The sequence below is a fragment of the Archocentrus centrarchus genome, chromosome 22 (genome assembly GCF_007364275.1).
Source record: "Archocentrus centrarchus isolate MPI-CPG fArcCen1 chromosome 22, fArcCen1, whole genome shotgun sequence".
NCBI classification, from domain to species: Eukaryota; Metazoa; Chordata; class Actinopteri; order Cichliformes; family Cichlidae; genus Archocentrus; species Archocentrus centrarchus.
In genome coordinates this window covers 13948474-13960388 of record NC_044367.1, presented here as the reverse complement: position 1 = coordinate 13960388, position 11915 = coordinate 13948474, and positions in this window count along the sequence as shown.

Below are 11915 nucleotides of genomic sequence, written 5' to 3'. Positions count from 1 at the left end.
ATTTTCAACAGGCTGAGTTGGGTAACATTTCAATTTCTTAAGGATTACCTCTTTTAGATGTGCATAAAATGGCAACTGTTTGAATTAAATATTTTTAGGGAGAGGTGAGATTGTGTTGAGAAGTTGTAAGCATTTAGTCTTTTGAAGACAACTCACAGTAAAAGTCACTGTTATTGTCACTGCCATAAAAAAAATGGTATTTTGATGGCAGAGAGATCATTTTTATTGTGGTAGCCTATAAGTTTTTCTTGAAGGCAAATCGCTAAATAGTCAGTGGTCACTCACTCACTCCTGCCATTTGTTTACACTTAATTTGAAGTTATTAAATTATTCTTTTTAAGCATTGCAGCCTATATGTTACATTTTAAATGGGCTGTCGTGTTATTGAAATGTGTCAATGTCAGAACGAAAGTTGTAGATTAACAGTCCCTTAAAATACAGTAGTTACTGTATATAACACCAGTTCTATGATTATGTTGGTTGCATAAGGTGCCCAGTGGGGAGGCCTGGCTGTTGCCACCCCTTAGTTTTGGCCCTGCATTTATGTAAGGAATTGTCTCTTTAGAAGCAGTTATAGAAACATGATGGTAAAGGATTTCACAGCAAATCAGAAGTAAATGCAACAAAAGGTTTTACAAGGACAAATTTCAAAGAATTGTGACCAAGATATATTGTAACTCCAACATGCAGGACACAACTTGGATGTTTTCTTGTCTTTTCAGTCTTATAAAAATTCTTAATTACTTCTTAATTGGCATATTTTGTGAAAAAAAAAAAAAAAAAAATGGTTGGTTTGTGGCTTGGTGTTAGCAGATGTTGTTAAAACTAAGCTTTGACAGTGCTGGTTTAGCTCACTGGGTTGAGCAGGCGATCCATATGCTAGGTTTAAATCTGCCCAGAGGTCGTTTACTGTGTGTCTTTCTCCCAGTTTTCTTGTTCTATCACAATAAAGGCTAAAAAACCTTATGTAAAAGTAAGCCTTTGGATCCTAAATCTTTGGATAAAAAATGTTTCAGTTATGCTGTTCCATTGATAAGCCCACCAGTTCTGGATCTGACAAGCTCATTATAATTACCATCACACTCTGTCCTGTGGAGCTAACCAGACAGGCTGCAGATTCACACACTCTACTCTTAAACTTGTTGTATTTCTTGTATTCTCTGCATTATCACTGTCCAGCAGCTCATACAAATAAGCTACCCATGCAGCAGTGAGATAGCAGTGAAATAACATACATGTAGATATGTGTAAGAAGCATAAATATGTTTTACTTTGAAAAAAAAATAGTGTGTAGTAATATTAGTCTGTGTATATAGAGTCGATGTTTGCATGGCTGTGTGAATACAACCATTTCACAACCAATTAAACTTTCAATCTAATGTCATTTTAAAAAAAAATACAGATAAATCAGCCGTGACCAGTTTGAGCCTGCTTGTCATAACATAATTTTCACTCCTGAATGAGTATTAGTTACAGTAAGAGGATATTAAAATGTATTTAGGCCACTCGTGCAAAACCATTAGCGTGAGTTCATTGTGACACTTGAAGATGTGATGGAGCATCTATGTTTTATTGGTAAGACTGAATGTGTAGTAGGATGGGCTGCGGTGAGAGGGATGTAGAGGTGAACTTGGTGTTTGTTCCTGTCTCATTCTCCTGACAAGCCTGGGACCTTGGGCTGTAGGGTAAAGAGAAGGTGCTGTTTCATTTCCACTTTCACTTTATGTCATAACACAATATCTAGAGAGTTGTGGAAAAAAAAGAAAAGAAAGGACCCTATACAGTTCCACATTATTGTATAATATAGCTTCACTCCAGCTTGTATAGATTTGACAGAAAGAGGGGCGAGCTGACGAGTGGGGAGCAGAGGGTAAACTCGCCCACATTTTATTCCATACATGGAGTATGATGAATCAGAAACTGCAGATATGCAGTATATATGTGCACTCCTCCACATACTTGCACACGTAGAATTGCTTTGCATACTGAACAGAGAGAGCAAAATGTTTGTGTTTGCTTCATCTTATGTCAGTGCAGCACATTAATATATTAATGACAAAACCTTTGGTGCATTTACATATAGGCAGAGAGGAGGAGAGTCTAGCTTGAACACATCATCATTTGTGTTATTGTTGGTCTTTCCTCTTCAGAAAGTCCTCCCCTCAGGTGTCCCAGCTGAGGTTTTATCAGGTTGCAGCTTACATCTAGGTGGTTAACTGGCTTTCTGGCAGTGCTTCACCTCAGTTAGCTTTGCTTTTCCCTCTCGCTCACAATATGGGAGACTGCTCAAGGCTGCAGAGAAGGAGTGGACTGTGAAGACCCAGCATCTAACCCTGAATGGTATGAATCCATAACTCCAGCTGTTGTTGCAGCAGACGTTCATACTGTGCAAATTTCCTTTCAACACCTCTGCACATGCTCAACCTCAGGGACTTTGTGTTCAAGAAAAACATGTTTCAATCAGTCAGTGTACCTGATATTACAATAGCAGCCGACATTGCTTTTTACTCCTTGTAGATAGCTTTGCATCTATGTAGGATGTTGTTATCGATCCCATCCTTTAGAGACCATTATTGTGTTTAGGGTGCTACCAAACATGTAACTAGGAGCTGTAACATGTAACTAGCATTGTGGGAGTAGAGCGTGCATACATGGCACATTCAAAACTTCACAGTAAAGTTTGCCTTTTGTGTTCTTTGCTTTTATTTTGATACTGTTAAAGTGTGAACACACCATACAAAAACCTGCTTTCAACACACCTGCCAATACAACCGCCCCTTATTTTTCCCATAATACCGTTCAGTTCCATTATACCACATTATATCCACTTCGTCCTGTTTGAACCCACATCTGTCTGTGGCCCACCTCCTGCCTCAGACTTGTTTGCCCATTCTATGCTCTCTGACTGCTGAAAGCCTGCATTTCAACCCACATTTGCTTGTGCATCACCATTAGGTTGCATTTTCCTGTTTACTCCGAAAAACAAGTTGATAAAACACATTGTAGCTCTGACATACACTAAACTCATAAAGTACATTTGAATAGGTTTGAAGAAGCTGTCATCCTGTCGCATCACATAATCTCAAACCTTCACTTTCATTATTTTTTCGTAGCAGTAACCTGCTGTAGTCAGCACCTCACCAGCAATGTTGTGTGTGTTCTTGTTGCATCATTTTTTTTTTCCTCCTAAAAAACTGTTTTGAATTTTATACAGTACCAGTCAAAAGTTTGGACACACTTACCCTTTTGACTGGTATCTGAAAGGGATCAGTGATTCTGTCTTTACTCTCTTTTCCACCCCTTATCCTGTCAGAAAGCCTCTGATTGTGTTTCCCAGTCCTTTAATCTCCTAGCAATGAGATAGAAGACTTGGGATGTGTATTTTTTTTACTGTCTAAGACTCTGGAGGAAATCTGTCAACTCAGTTCCCTCCAATATGCATGTCTGCACATGTTTTTTTTTCCTCTGTGTGCATGCTCATACGCACTACATCTTTCACTGTTCAAGTACGTGAGGCCACCCATGGTGGGCTCTCTTTTCACGGCTCTGTGGGTTTCTCTGTCTGTGAGGCTGCTTTGCTCCCCTCAGCATCAGTGAGGTGCCAGAGATAAGAATTGGTACATGAGGTTACAGCCACTATTAACTGTGGTTGACAGACCAAACCAGGATTTGGACTGGGGAAGATCATTGCACAGCTCTGCAGAGAGCGAGAGGTGAATGGCATTAATGAAATCCCAGCAAAGACTTCAAGTTAAAAACCTTGAAGTTCATTTAAATACATTTTAATCAAATTCTGAAGCTGGTAATAGTGATGGCAAAGCCCTGTTTTCACCACCTCATGCACTGAACCATGAGAGTGAATGAAAAGCTGCTACTAAACTTGATTTTGTTGTTTCAGACCGTATTTCATGCGGAGACTGACACCTAGCACAACATAAATATGGGAAATGTGCACATGGTTTCACCATGTGCAGATTTTAGAAACACTGAAAATATTGCTTAATTAATGAGACAACCAGTGGAAAAAACTGTTAAAGGTTCCGACAGTGTCCACAGCCAGAACTTCCACTTCACATTTGTAGACGTATATAAAGTGGACACTACTAAACTTTCTTTTCAACAGATCTTCCAACTGAAGAGTAGCAATATTGCATACTTAAGTTTTCTATTCAGATGTCTGAATTGCTTCCCACATGTAATTTTTTTTATGCAAAAAAATTTTCTGTAATGTGATGAAACTTGTGAAGGGTTTCTCTGATCTAAGAGAGAAACTGAGGATGTTGCACACTTATAATGACTTATCAATCACAAAGTACGCACTCCCCAATTTTATATGCCTTTTGGATTCTAGTTGCAACCTCTGGTTACGAAATCATGTTATATTCAATAAGAATTAAAACTAGTTGCATAAACACATGAGGAAAGTGTTTACGGATGTCACAGAGTAAGGGTTAGCTTGTATGTATTTTTTTTTTTGTTTTTTTTTTGCAGCTGGAGGAGTCGCCCTCTGCTGGTAATTATGAAGAATGCAGGTTTATGGCACTTCCGTGTTTGGCTTTGAAATTGGAACATCATCTTCCTGCATAGTTATAGTTCTATGCATTAAAGTACCTGCCCCAACTATTACTTTCCACTGCTGCTTTAGGTTTGTCTCCATCTCCAGGAGATCATTTTTCTTTCACACATGAAAGAGCGCGGTTCTTTAGGTGACATTTTTATCTCCTCTATTGGTACTGTTGGCAACACAGTGATTGATATAAAACATCTAAAACCATTTGCTTTGTGGTGAACCAGAATTTCAGGTACAGAGTCAGTCACATGGGAAATGCAAATGCATTTAATCTGGTGTCATTTTCATATTATTATTTTTTAAATTTACATTTAATGGTGAAAATGAACCCATAACTTTCTAAGTCAGCAGCTAATATCTCCTGTGAATATGCTGCCAGATATCTTGCTGGTATGGATGTGTTATATTTATTTGCACGGTAATACCTTATTACTAAGTGGTGGGTGGGTATTTGTGTGATTGATTGCATATTTTTATCCCTTTGAAATGGTGCATATATCATTAATGTCTCCTGGTTTTTAGTTTTTTCCCATAAGACCCTTCAATTTAGATAAAGTGCTCCATAATCCTTTAAAATGGTAAATAATCCAGGTTAAAAATACACCTACATTGTTCTGTATGGTCTCACATCAGTCTGTGATATTGGTGTTGTTGCTGCCCCTCTCCTCTTGACTCATATCTGTCTCTCTCTTTTAATATCTGTGTTTGTGAATGTGTGTATATAGCATTACTTGCTCTGCTGTGTGGCAGCCTTTTATTCCAAACTAAGTTCTTGTCTTTTTTTTGCTTTTATCACAGTTCATTTAAACAAACTGCAATTTTGCATACACTACATACACTGATAGAGGTAAAAGCAAAACAAAAATCTGATCATTTCTCTTTGGAATTTCCTACACATTGAGCAAGTCTCTGTAAGTTACAGGGCACCACTGTAAAAGTCTCAAGTGAACACTGCAGCTCTTGGTTCATAAGTATGACTCACAACTCTTAGCACCACATTCTTTGCCTGCAGCATTACAAGCCAGATTACACCAAAAACACTGCAAATAATTGTCCTCAGATTAAAAAAAAAATGAGTAGCTGTGTGTGTGTGTGTGTGTAATACTGCATACAGTGTTCGCACTTATGGCTCACTGGGTTACAATGATTTAGGTTGCATAACTGCAAGTGATAATACATGCTTTCACCTGAAAGTCTTATCTAGAGTGAGGAAAGAACACACACATTCTGTCACGTAACATCACTTGACCTTTTGACTCATAACTACAGGTGGAACAAGGCATTGGAGTGATCATACGCTGATCAATAACCAATCATGATGTATAACACAGGTCACGACATCTACCTACGGAGGAATCAAAGTTTATTCAGAGAAATGAATAAACTGGTTTAAGCAGATATCGTGTGATCCTGACAGCTCTTTATCTTTAGTTTAATCAGAAACAATGAATTCATTATAGAATATGGATATACTTGAGCGGAAAATTGTGTGTGTTGTACAGTATGTGCCTTCAGGGTTACTAAGGTCAGAGATCATGCACATGTGAGGAGTCTGAGTAGAGTATGTGCCAAAAGGCTTTCACCCTGACCCCCAAAATCTCTCCAGACAAATCTATGTACAATTTTAAAACTGCCTGAATCCGTGTTTTACTTTTGTTCTTGTTTTTTTATTTTGGATAATAACGTTTTCAAACAAATGAATACTTCCAATAACTCATCTCTGTACTCATCACTACATGTATAAATACAAGTATTAGTGGTTGTTGTTTGTCACCTACAAAAACAAGTTCTCCTAATGAAAAATTAATTGCCTTCTGTTATCTGCTGTTCTTACAACACATAATGAAAAGGTGTTATGCACATTTTACCAGCTGTGACAGCGTGTGTGTGTGTGTGTGTGTGTGTGTGTGTGTGTGTGTGTGTATGTGTGTGTGTGTGTGCGCGCGCACTCCTGGTTACAAGCAGAAACAATCACAAAGCCAGTTTTAACTACTTCATCAGGTGCTTAGATTTTTGTCTGTCTTCTAGCCAGCTAAACCTGAAGGTGATAAAACAGTCAGCATGACCTTTTTGGAGACTGCTCATAACAAAGCCATTCAAGGATATGGGAAGCCATGTAATACTTCAGTATAAGGACATAAATCTATTCATACAGTCACTTCCATTTTTATACACAAAAAGCCAGTGGCCATTAGACTAAATCCTAAGATTTTATGGTGGTGATTGTTTAAGTGTCTTCTGCATAGCAGCATAACTTTTCCAGCATAGGTTCTCATTCTTTGTGCAAAGTAGAACCAGTCAAAACAGTGATGGGACATGAAACTGTCATACATTGTGATGTATGTTGCGCTGTGACTGAGAGACCAGTGTCTATACTGGATCTAACTATCATGTGAAATACAAACAATTGTCTTGGATGTGATGAACCAATGAAAACCAAAGATATATACATGTTCTTTAGCCAAATTAAAAGCTAGGAGGAAAAACTTCCCCTGTCTGGCATGGATTCTGGGCAAAGTAGCATGTTATAAATTACTTTCTGTGTCCGTGAGTGTACTAGGGGCCACTTGCCCCAGTACACATTACGGTACATAAATTTTGTGATCAGACAGCAAAAGCAGGGATGTGGATGTCTGCATGTCTGCTCATTTGCAACTAGGTGGCTAACCATAGCTTCCTAATATTGTCACTAGCAGGTACCTCATCTTTTTTTATTACTTCTCCTTATGTGGAGTTTATGTTGTGCCTGGCCATTTCTTGTCATTAGTGATTAATGTACTCCTAGGATATTAGTGTTTACTGTTAACACTGTAAAGGAGTGGGAGACATTGAGGCAAGGCATTTGGAAGCCAGCATAAACATTATTATTCTTATTAGCTACATCATAAACCATTCACACATTAACCCCCCAAAAAAGTAAATAAAATAAAATAAGTTAATCAGTTTTCTTTAAAGTTATGGGAACCTTGTGTATGTGATTTTAGAGCTTACAGAGTCTGTTGATCACCACAAAACAGTTTTGTGCATAAGGAGCAAATAACTAAAACCCTTTGCCTTATTATGCTTATTATGGGGTGTAACGGTGAGCCTCTCTGTTTTCTTTTCATGTGCATACTCACACAAGTGCTGCTTATTTACTTCAGATGCCCTTACTTTGTTGTACTTTGAGGCCAGATTCCTATCTATGCAATACTGTAAAAATGATTAATTGCCCCAAGCTCTTGTTTTACATCCTCTGCTTCACATAAAGCAATACTACATGCCTGATATACCTCAGAGTTACCACTGCGTCCCACAGGCAATTTGTTGTCTATCTTGACAAATGACAAAAGACAGTCATTGATCTTGACCTATTAACAATGCCGCAAATAGAAAAGCTGGTGACCTTGTAGGACATACTGTGCCTCACACTGTCCACTTGTGATCCACTTCTTTAATTCAGCTGGATTCAAGTCTTTCAGGAGCCTGAACTACAATGTTTATCAAGTTCAATGCTCTGCAACACAATTTGCCCACCAAACCCTTATATACATCTTTGCTGACTGTGGCTTTCTGAAAACAGTAATTCACTGTATCACCTTACATTAATTTCCCTCTGTGATTAGGTAACTATGTGCAGGTGAGACACTGTTATTCAACTATTTGTGGCACTTTTCATACATAGCTACTTTCAGCTGCTCCCTTGTCACAAGGGAGCTCTGCTTGTTTGATTAAGCAGAGCTTTCTTCTGCTTCAGTTCATTGAAGTTTACATTTGTTTATGCACAGGCGTCTTAAGGTCCTGCCACAGCGTATCAGTCAGGTTGAGGCCTGGATTTTGACTGGGCCATTGCAATACTTTGACTAGTTCTTATATAGCGCTTTTCTACTCAGTCAGAGCACTCAAAGCGCTTATACAACATGTTTTACATTCACCCATGCACTCCCATTCATACAAGCACTTCCATGTTTACTAAGCTAAGTGCTTTTTAATTAGCTAACATTCACACACATTCATACTCCGACGGGACGGTCGGAGAGCAACTTGGGGTTAAGTATCTTGCCCAAGGATACATTGGCATGCAGCCCGGAGTAGCCAGGAATCGAACCACTGACCTTCCGATCAGTAGGTGACCTGCTCTACCTACTGAGCTACAGCCACCCCGTCTTTCTTCTTCTATTTTTTTTTCCTCCATCCTGTTGTAAATTTGCTGCTGTGCTCAGGATCATTGTCCTGTTGCATGACCCAATTTCAACCAACCTTTAGATGTCGGACAGATGGCCTCACGTTTAGCTCTGGTCCTGTGGCTGTAAAAGCAAGCACAAATCATTACCACTCAACCAGCTGGCACTTTGCAATATAGCCAAATATCTCCACACTGAGATTGTCCGTCCAAAGGACTGCTAAAGAAGTTTTGTTGTTTGTTCAGATCTTTACAAACCTAAGTTGTGTTTCCATGTTCTTTTTAGAGAGAAGAGGTTTTCTCCTGGAAACTCTTCCAAACAAGCCAAATGTATTCAGTCTTTTTCTAATTGTATCATCATAAACATTTAACATGCTGAGGCCTGTAGAATCTAAGATGTGGCTCTTGGGTTTTTTGCAGTTTTTCTGAGCATTGCACAGTCTGACACTGGGATGAATTTGCTGGAATGTCCACTAGTAGAAAGACTGTGACATTGCATTAACACACACCTCCAGACTTTCAGACTGCCAAAACATCTGCTTTTAGAGGAGGCCATGCTTACTGACAATCAGTAAATGAATTGCAGTTGATTAGCAGCACCTTCTACTTCTCCTGTTAATTCCTATCGAAGCAGTAAGGGTGTACGTAATTGTTCACAGGTATGCATAGCTGTCCCTTAACTTGGATTTCTGTGTGCATGTCAGCAACTTTGGATGTTTAAAGTAAACTTACATGCAGCCTTTAAACCGCAGCACACTGTTATAGCTTTCTTTAAGCACATCTTCACCAAAGCTCTATGATATCTTTGTTGGAGTTCAACTTTCCAATAGAAGCATTTCAGAAGTTGAGCTCCTATTTGTCAGTAGCCATAGTCCAGAGATACAGTATTTACCAACCAGGAAAATAAGTTTGCGTTGACCTACTGTAGCACGAACTATCACAAAGACAGTTTTGAGGAGTTTCTGTATGTGTCTCTTCTCTTGTGTTTGATCTTAGATTAAAGTTGAGGTTTAAACTTTTTTCCTGAAAGGCTAAAAGAAAGCACCATCAAACTTTGTGCAATAGAAATGTCTTTTTTAAGTTGACACTTTCTTCTCAGAACTTGTGTGGGTACTTCATGTGAATGGAACTTTTAAAAAACTCTTTGATCGCTTCTGTCTTTTATATTGTACGATAAACTTATTTTTAGTACCTTGGCTCACACAGATCAGAGTGGCTTTGTAAAACTAAAAAGCTCAACAATAGAGATGAGTTTGGATTTTAGCCTTACTTTATTAAAGGGAGAAACAACACTAAATCTTGGCTTTCATCAGCAGGTATAAAGGAGTTCCCATTACTGCTGTGCATCAGATAATCAGCTAATTTCATGCAGGACTAAACAGATATGTCACACCAAAGCAGCATGGTGATACAAATACAGATTAAGCAGATGTCATTATCATCGCTGGGTATATGAGCCATGGTTTAGTGTCAGTATGCTGGCTCTTTCAACTTACTTGCGCCTGATTAAACTAGCGTGGTTAAAATGAAGCAAATGAATCAGCCAGTGGAAAACGACTTTGCTGTGATTCTCTGAGGATTAAAAACTAAATGGTCCTAAAAGCAATTTCACTTTGCTAAACTATATGTAAATTACACTCACTTGTTTGCTCTCTAGTTAGAGAACTGTAACTTGGAAAAAAAAAAAACATAAAATATCCACAAAGAGAAGGTGTAAATATGCAATTTTCCCTATGGTATTTTACAATCACAATGTTTTATTTATGAGTTACTACCACAGCTGAACAGAGTGGTCAAACCTATTACTTCAATAAAGCACGTCTTCCTACAATCTCAGCAGCACACACTATATAGCTACACTGAATATATACTGCATAACATGTGTTTGCCAAATACCTCATTTTCATTATTATGAAGAACAAATGTGCCCTTCTGTAGTCTAGACTGAAACAGGAAGTACAGCCACAGGAAAATACAAAATAAATGAATAAACTGAATAAAAGCTCATTGTACTTCCAATCTTAATCTATAGCCTACCTTTGAGAATATTTGAAATCTTCCCACAGAGTCGGGTAAACTAAAGCCCAAAACTTTAAACAACATACTGACAGCTTATCAGCAACACTTAAAGAACTCATGAAACACAGCAAAGGAAATGGTCACAGCAGTGCAATGCTTTCTGGTAGCATTTTTTTTTTGGCACAGTTTCTGGTTGCTCACTCCTCATTTGCAGAAAGTTGAGATCTAGGCTACTTTATGCAAATCAATGGGGTTCAGTGTCACTGCCTCTGAAAACTAAAAAAAAAAAAAAAAAAAAGAACCTCTAAAACGCAGCCCAAAGGAAGTGTTTATTTAGTCAAGTGTGAAGACCTGTTAATTATCTGTCATGACAGTGTCACAGTTATACTGTGTGGAGTGTTTATCTGCAGACCCCAAAATAGGACACAGGAGACAAAAGACAAAGTGAGCATTTAATGCTGAAAAGTCCAGGGAGTAAACAAAGTCCAAATTCAAGAGTAAACATAGAGCAAACCAGAGAGGCATGAACTCTAAACCTCAAGAGAATCCAGAATATTTAAAAATCACTAGGATGCGCAGCGCGGCTGACACAACAAAGGAAGACTGAGGCAAATCACTATATAAATAATCAGGGAGGGGCATTTATCTGTCGTGACCAGTTGGGGGTGAGGGAACGGAGCAGGACAACAGTATACAAGAGTTAATCTGGAAAAGGGGAAACCGGTGGGGGACACAGCTGAAAACAATCTAGATAATAAGCAGGACGAACTAAAGCTACACAAGATACAGAAGAGCAAAACTGGAACCAAAATTAAACAGGAAATAAGATTAATGTGACACAGGGAAAAGCTGAAAGACAAGAGGCAACACAGAGACAAAACAGAGTGGTCAGAATGAAAACACAAAGGGAACTAAATAATATTAAAAATTAACCTGAAGAAATTAAGAACTGAGGAGTCAACATATAAATGATTACAGAAAGAAGCAGAACTGGAAACTAAGCGATAAAAAAAAACAAGGTTTCTAATTTCCTAAGGAAAGGCCACTGGGGATGTAATAAAGAATATAAGTATTATAACCAATACTCCAAAAAAAAACAAGACAAAATACAAACAAATCATTCGCAAAACCAAAAGGCATGAACGCAAAACCTCAAACCACTTG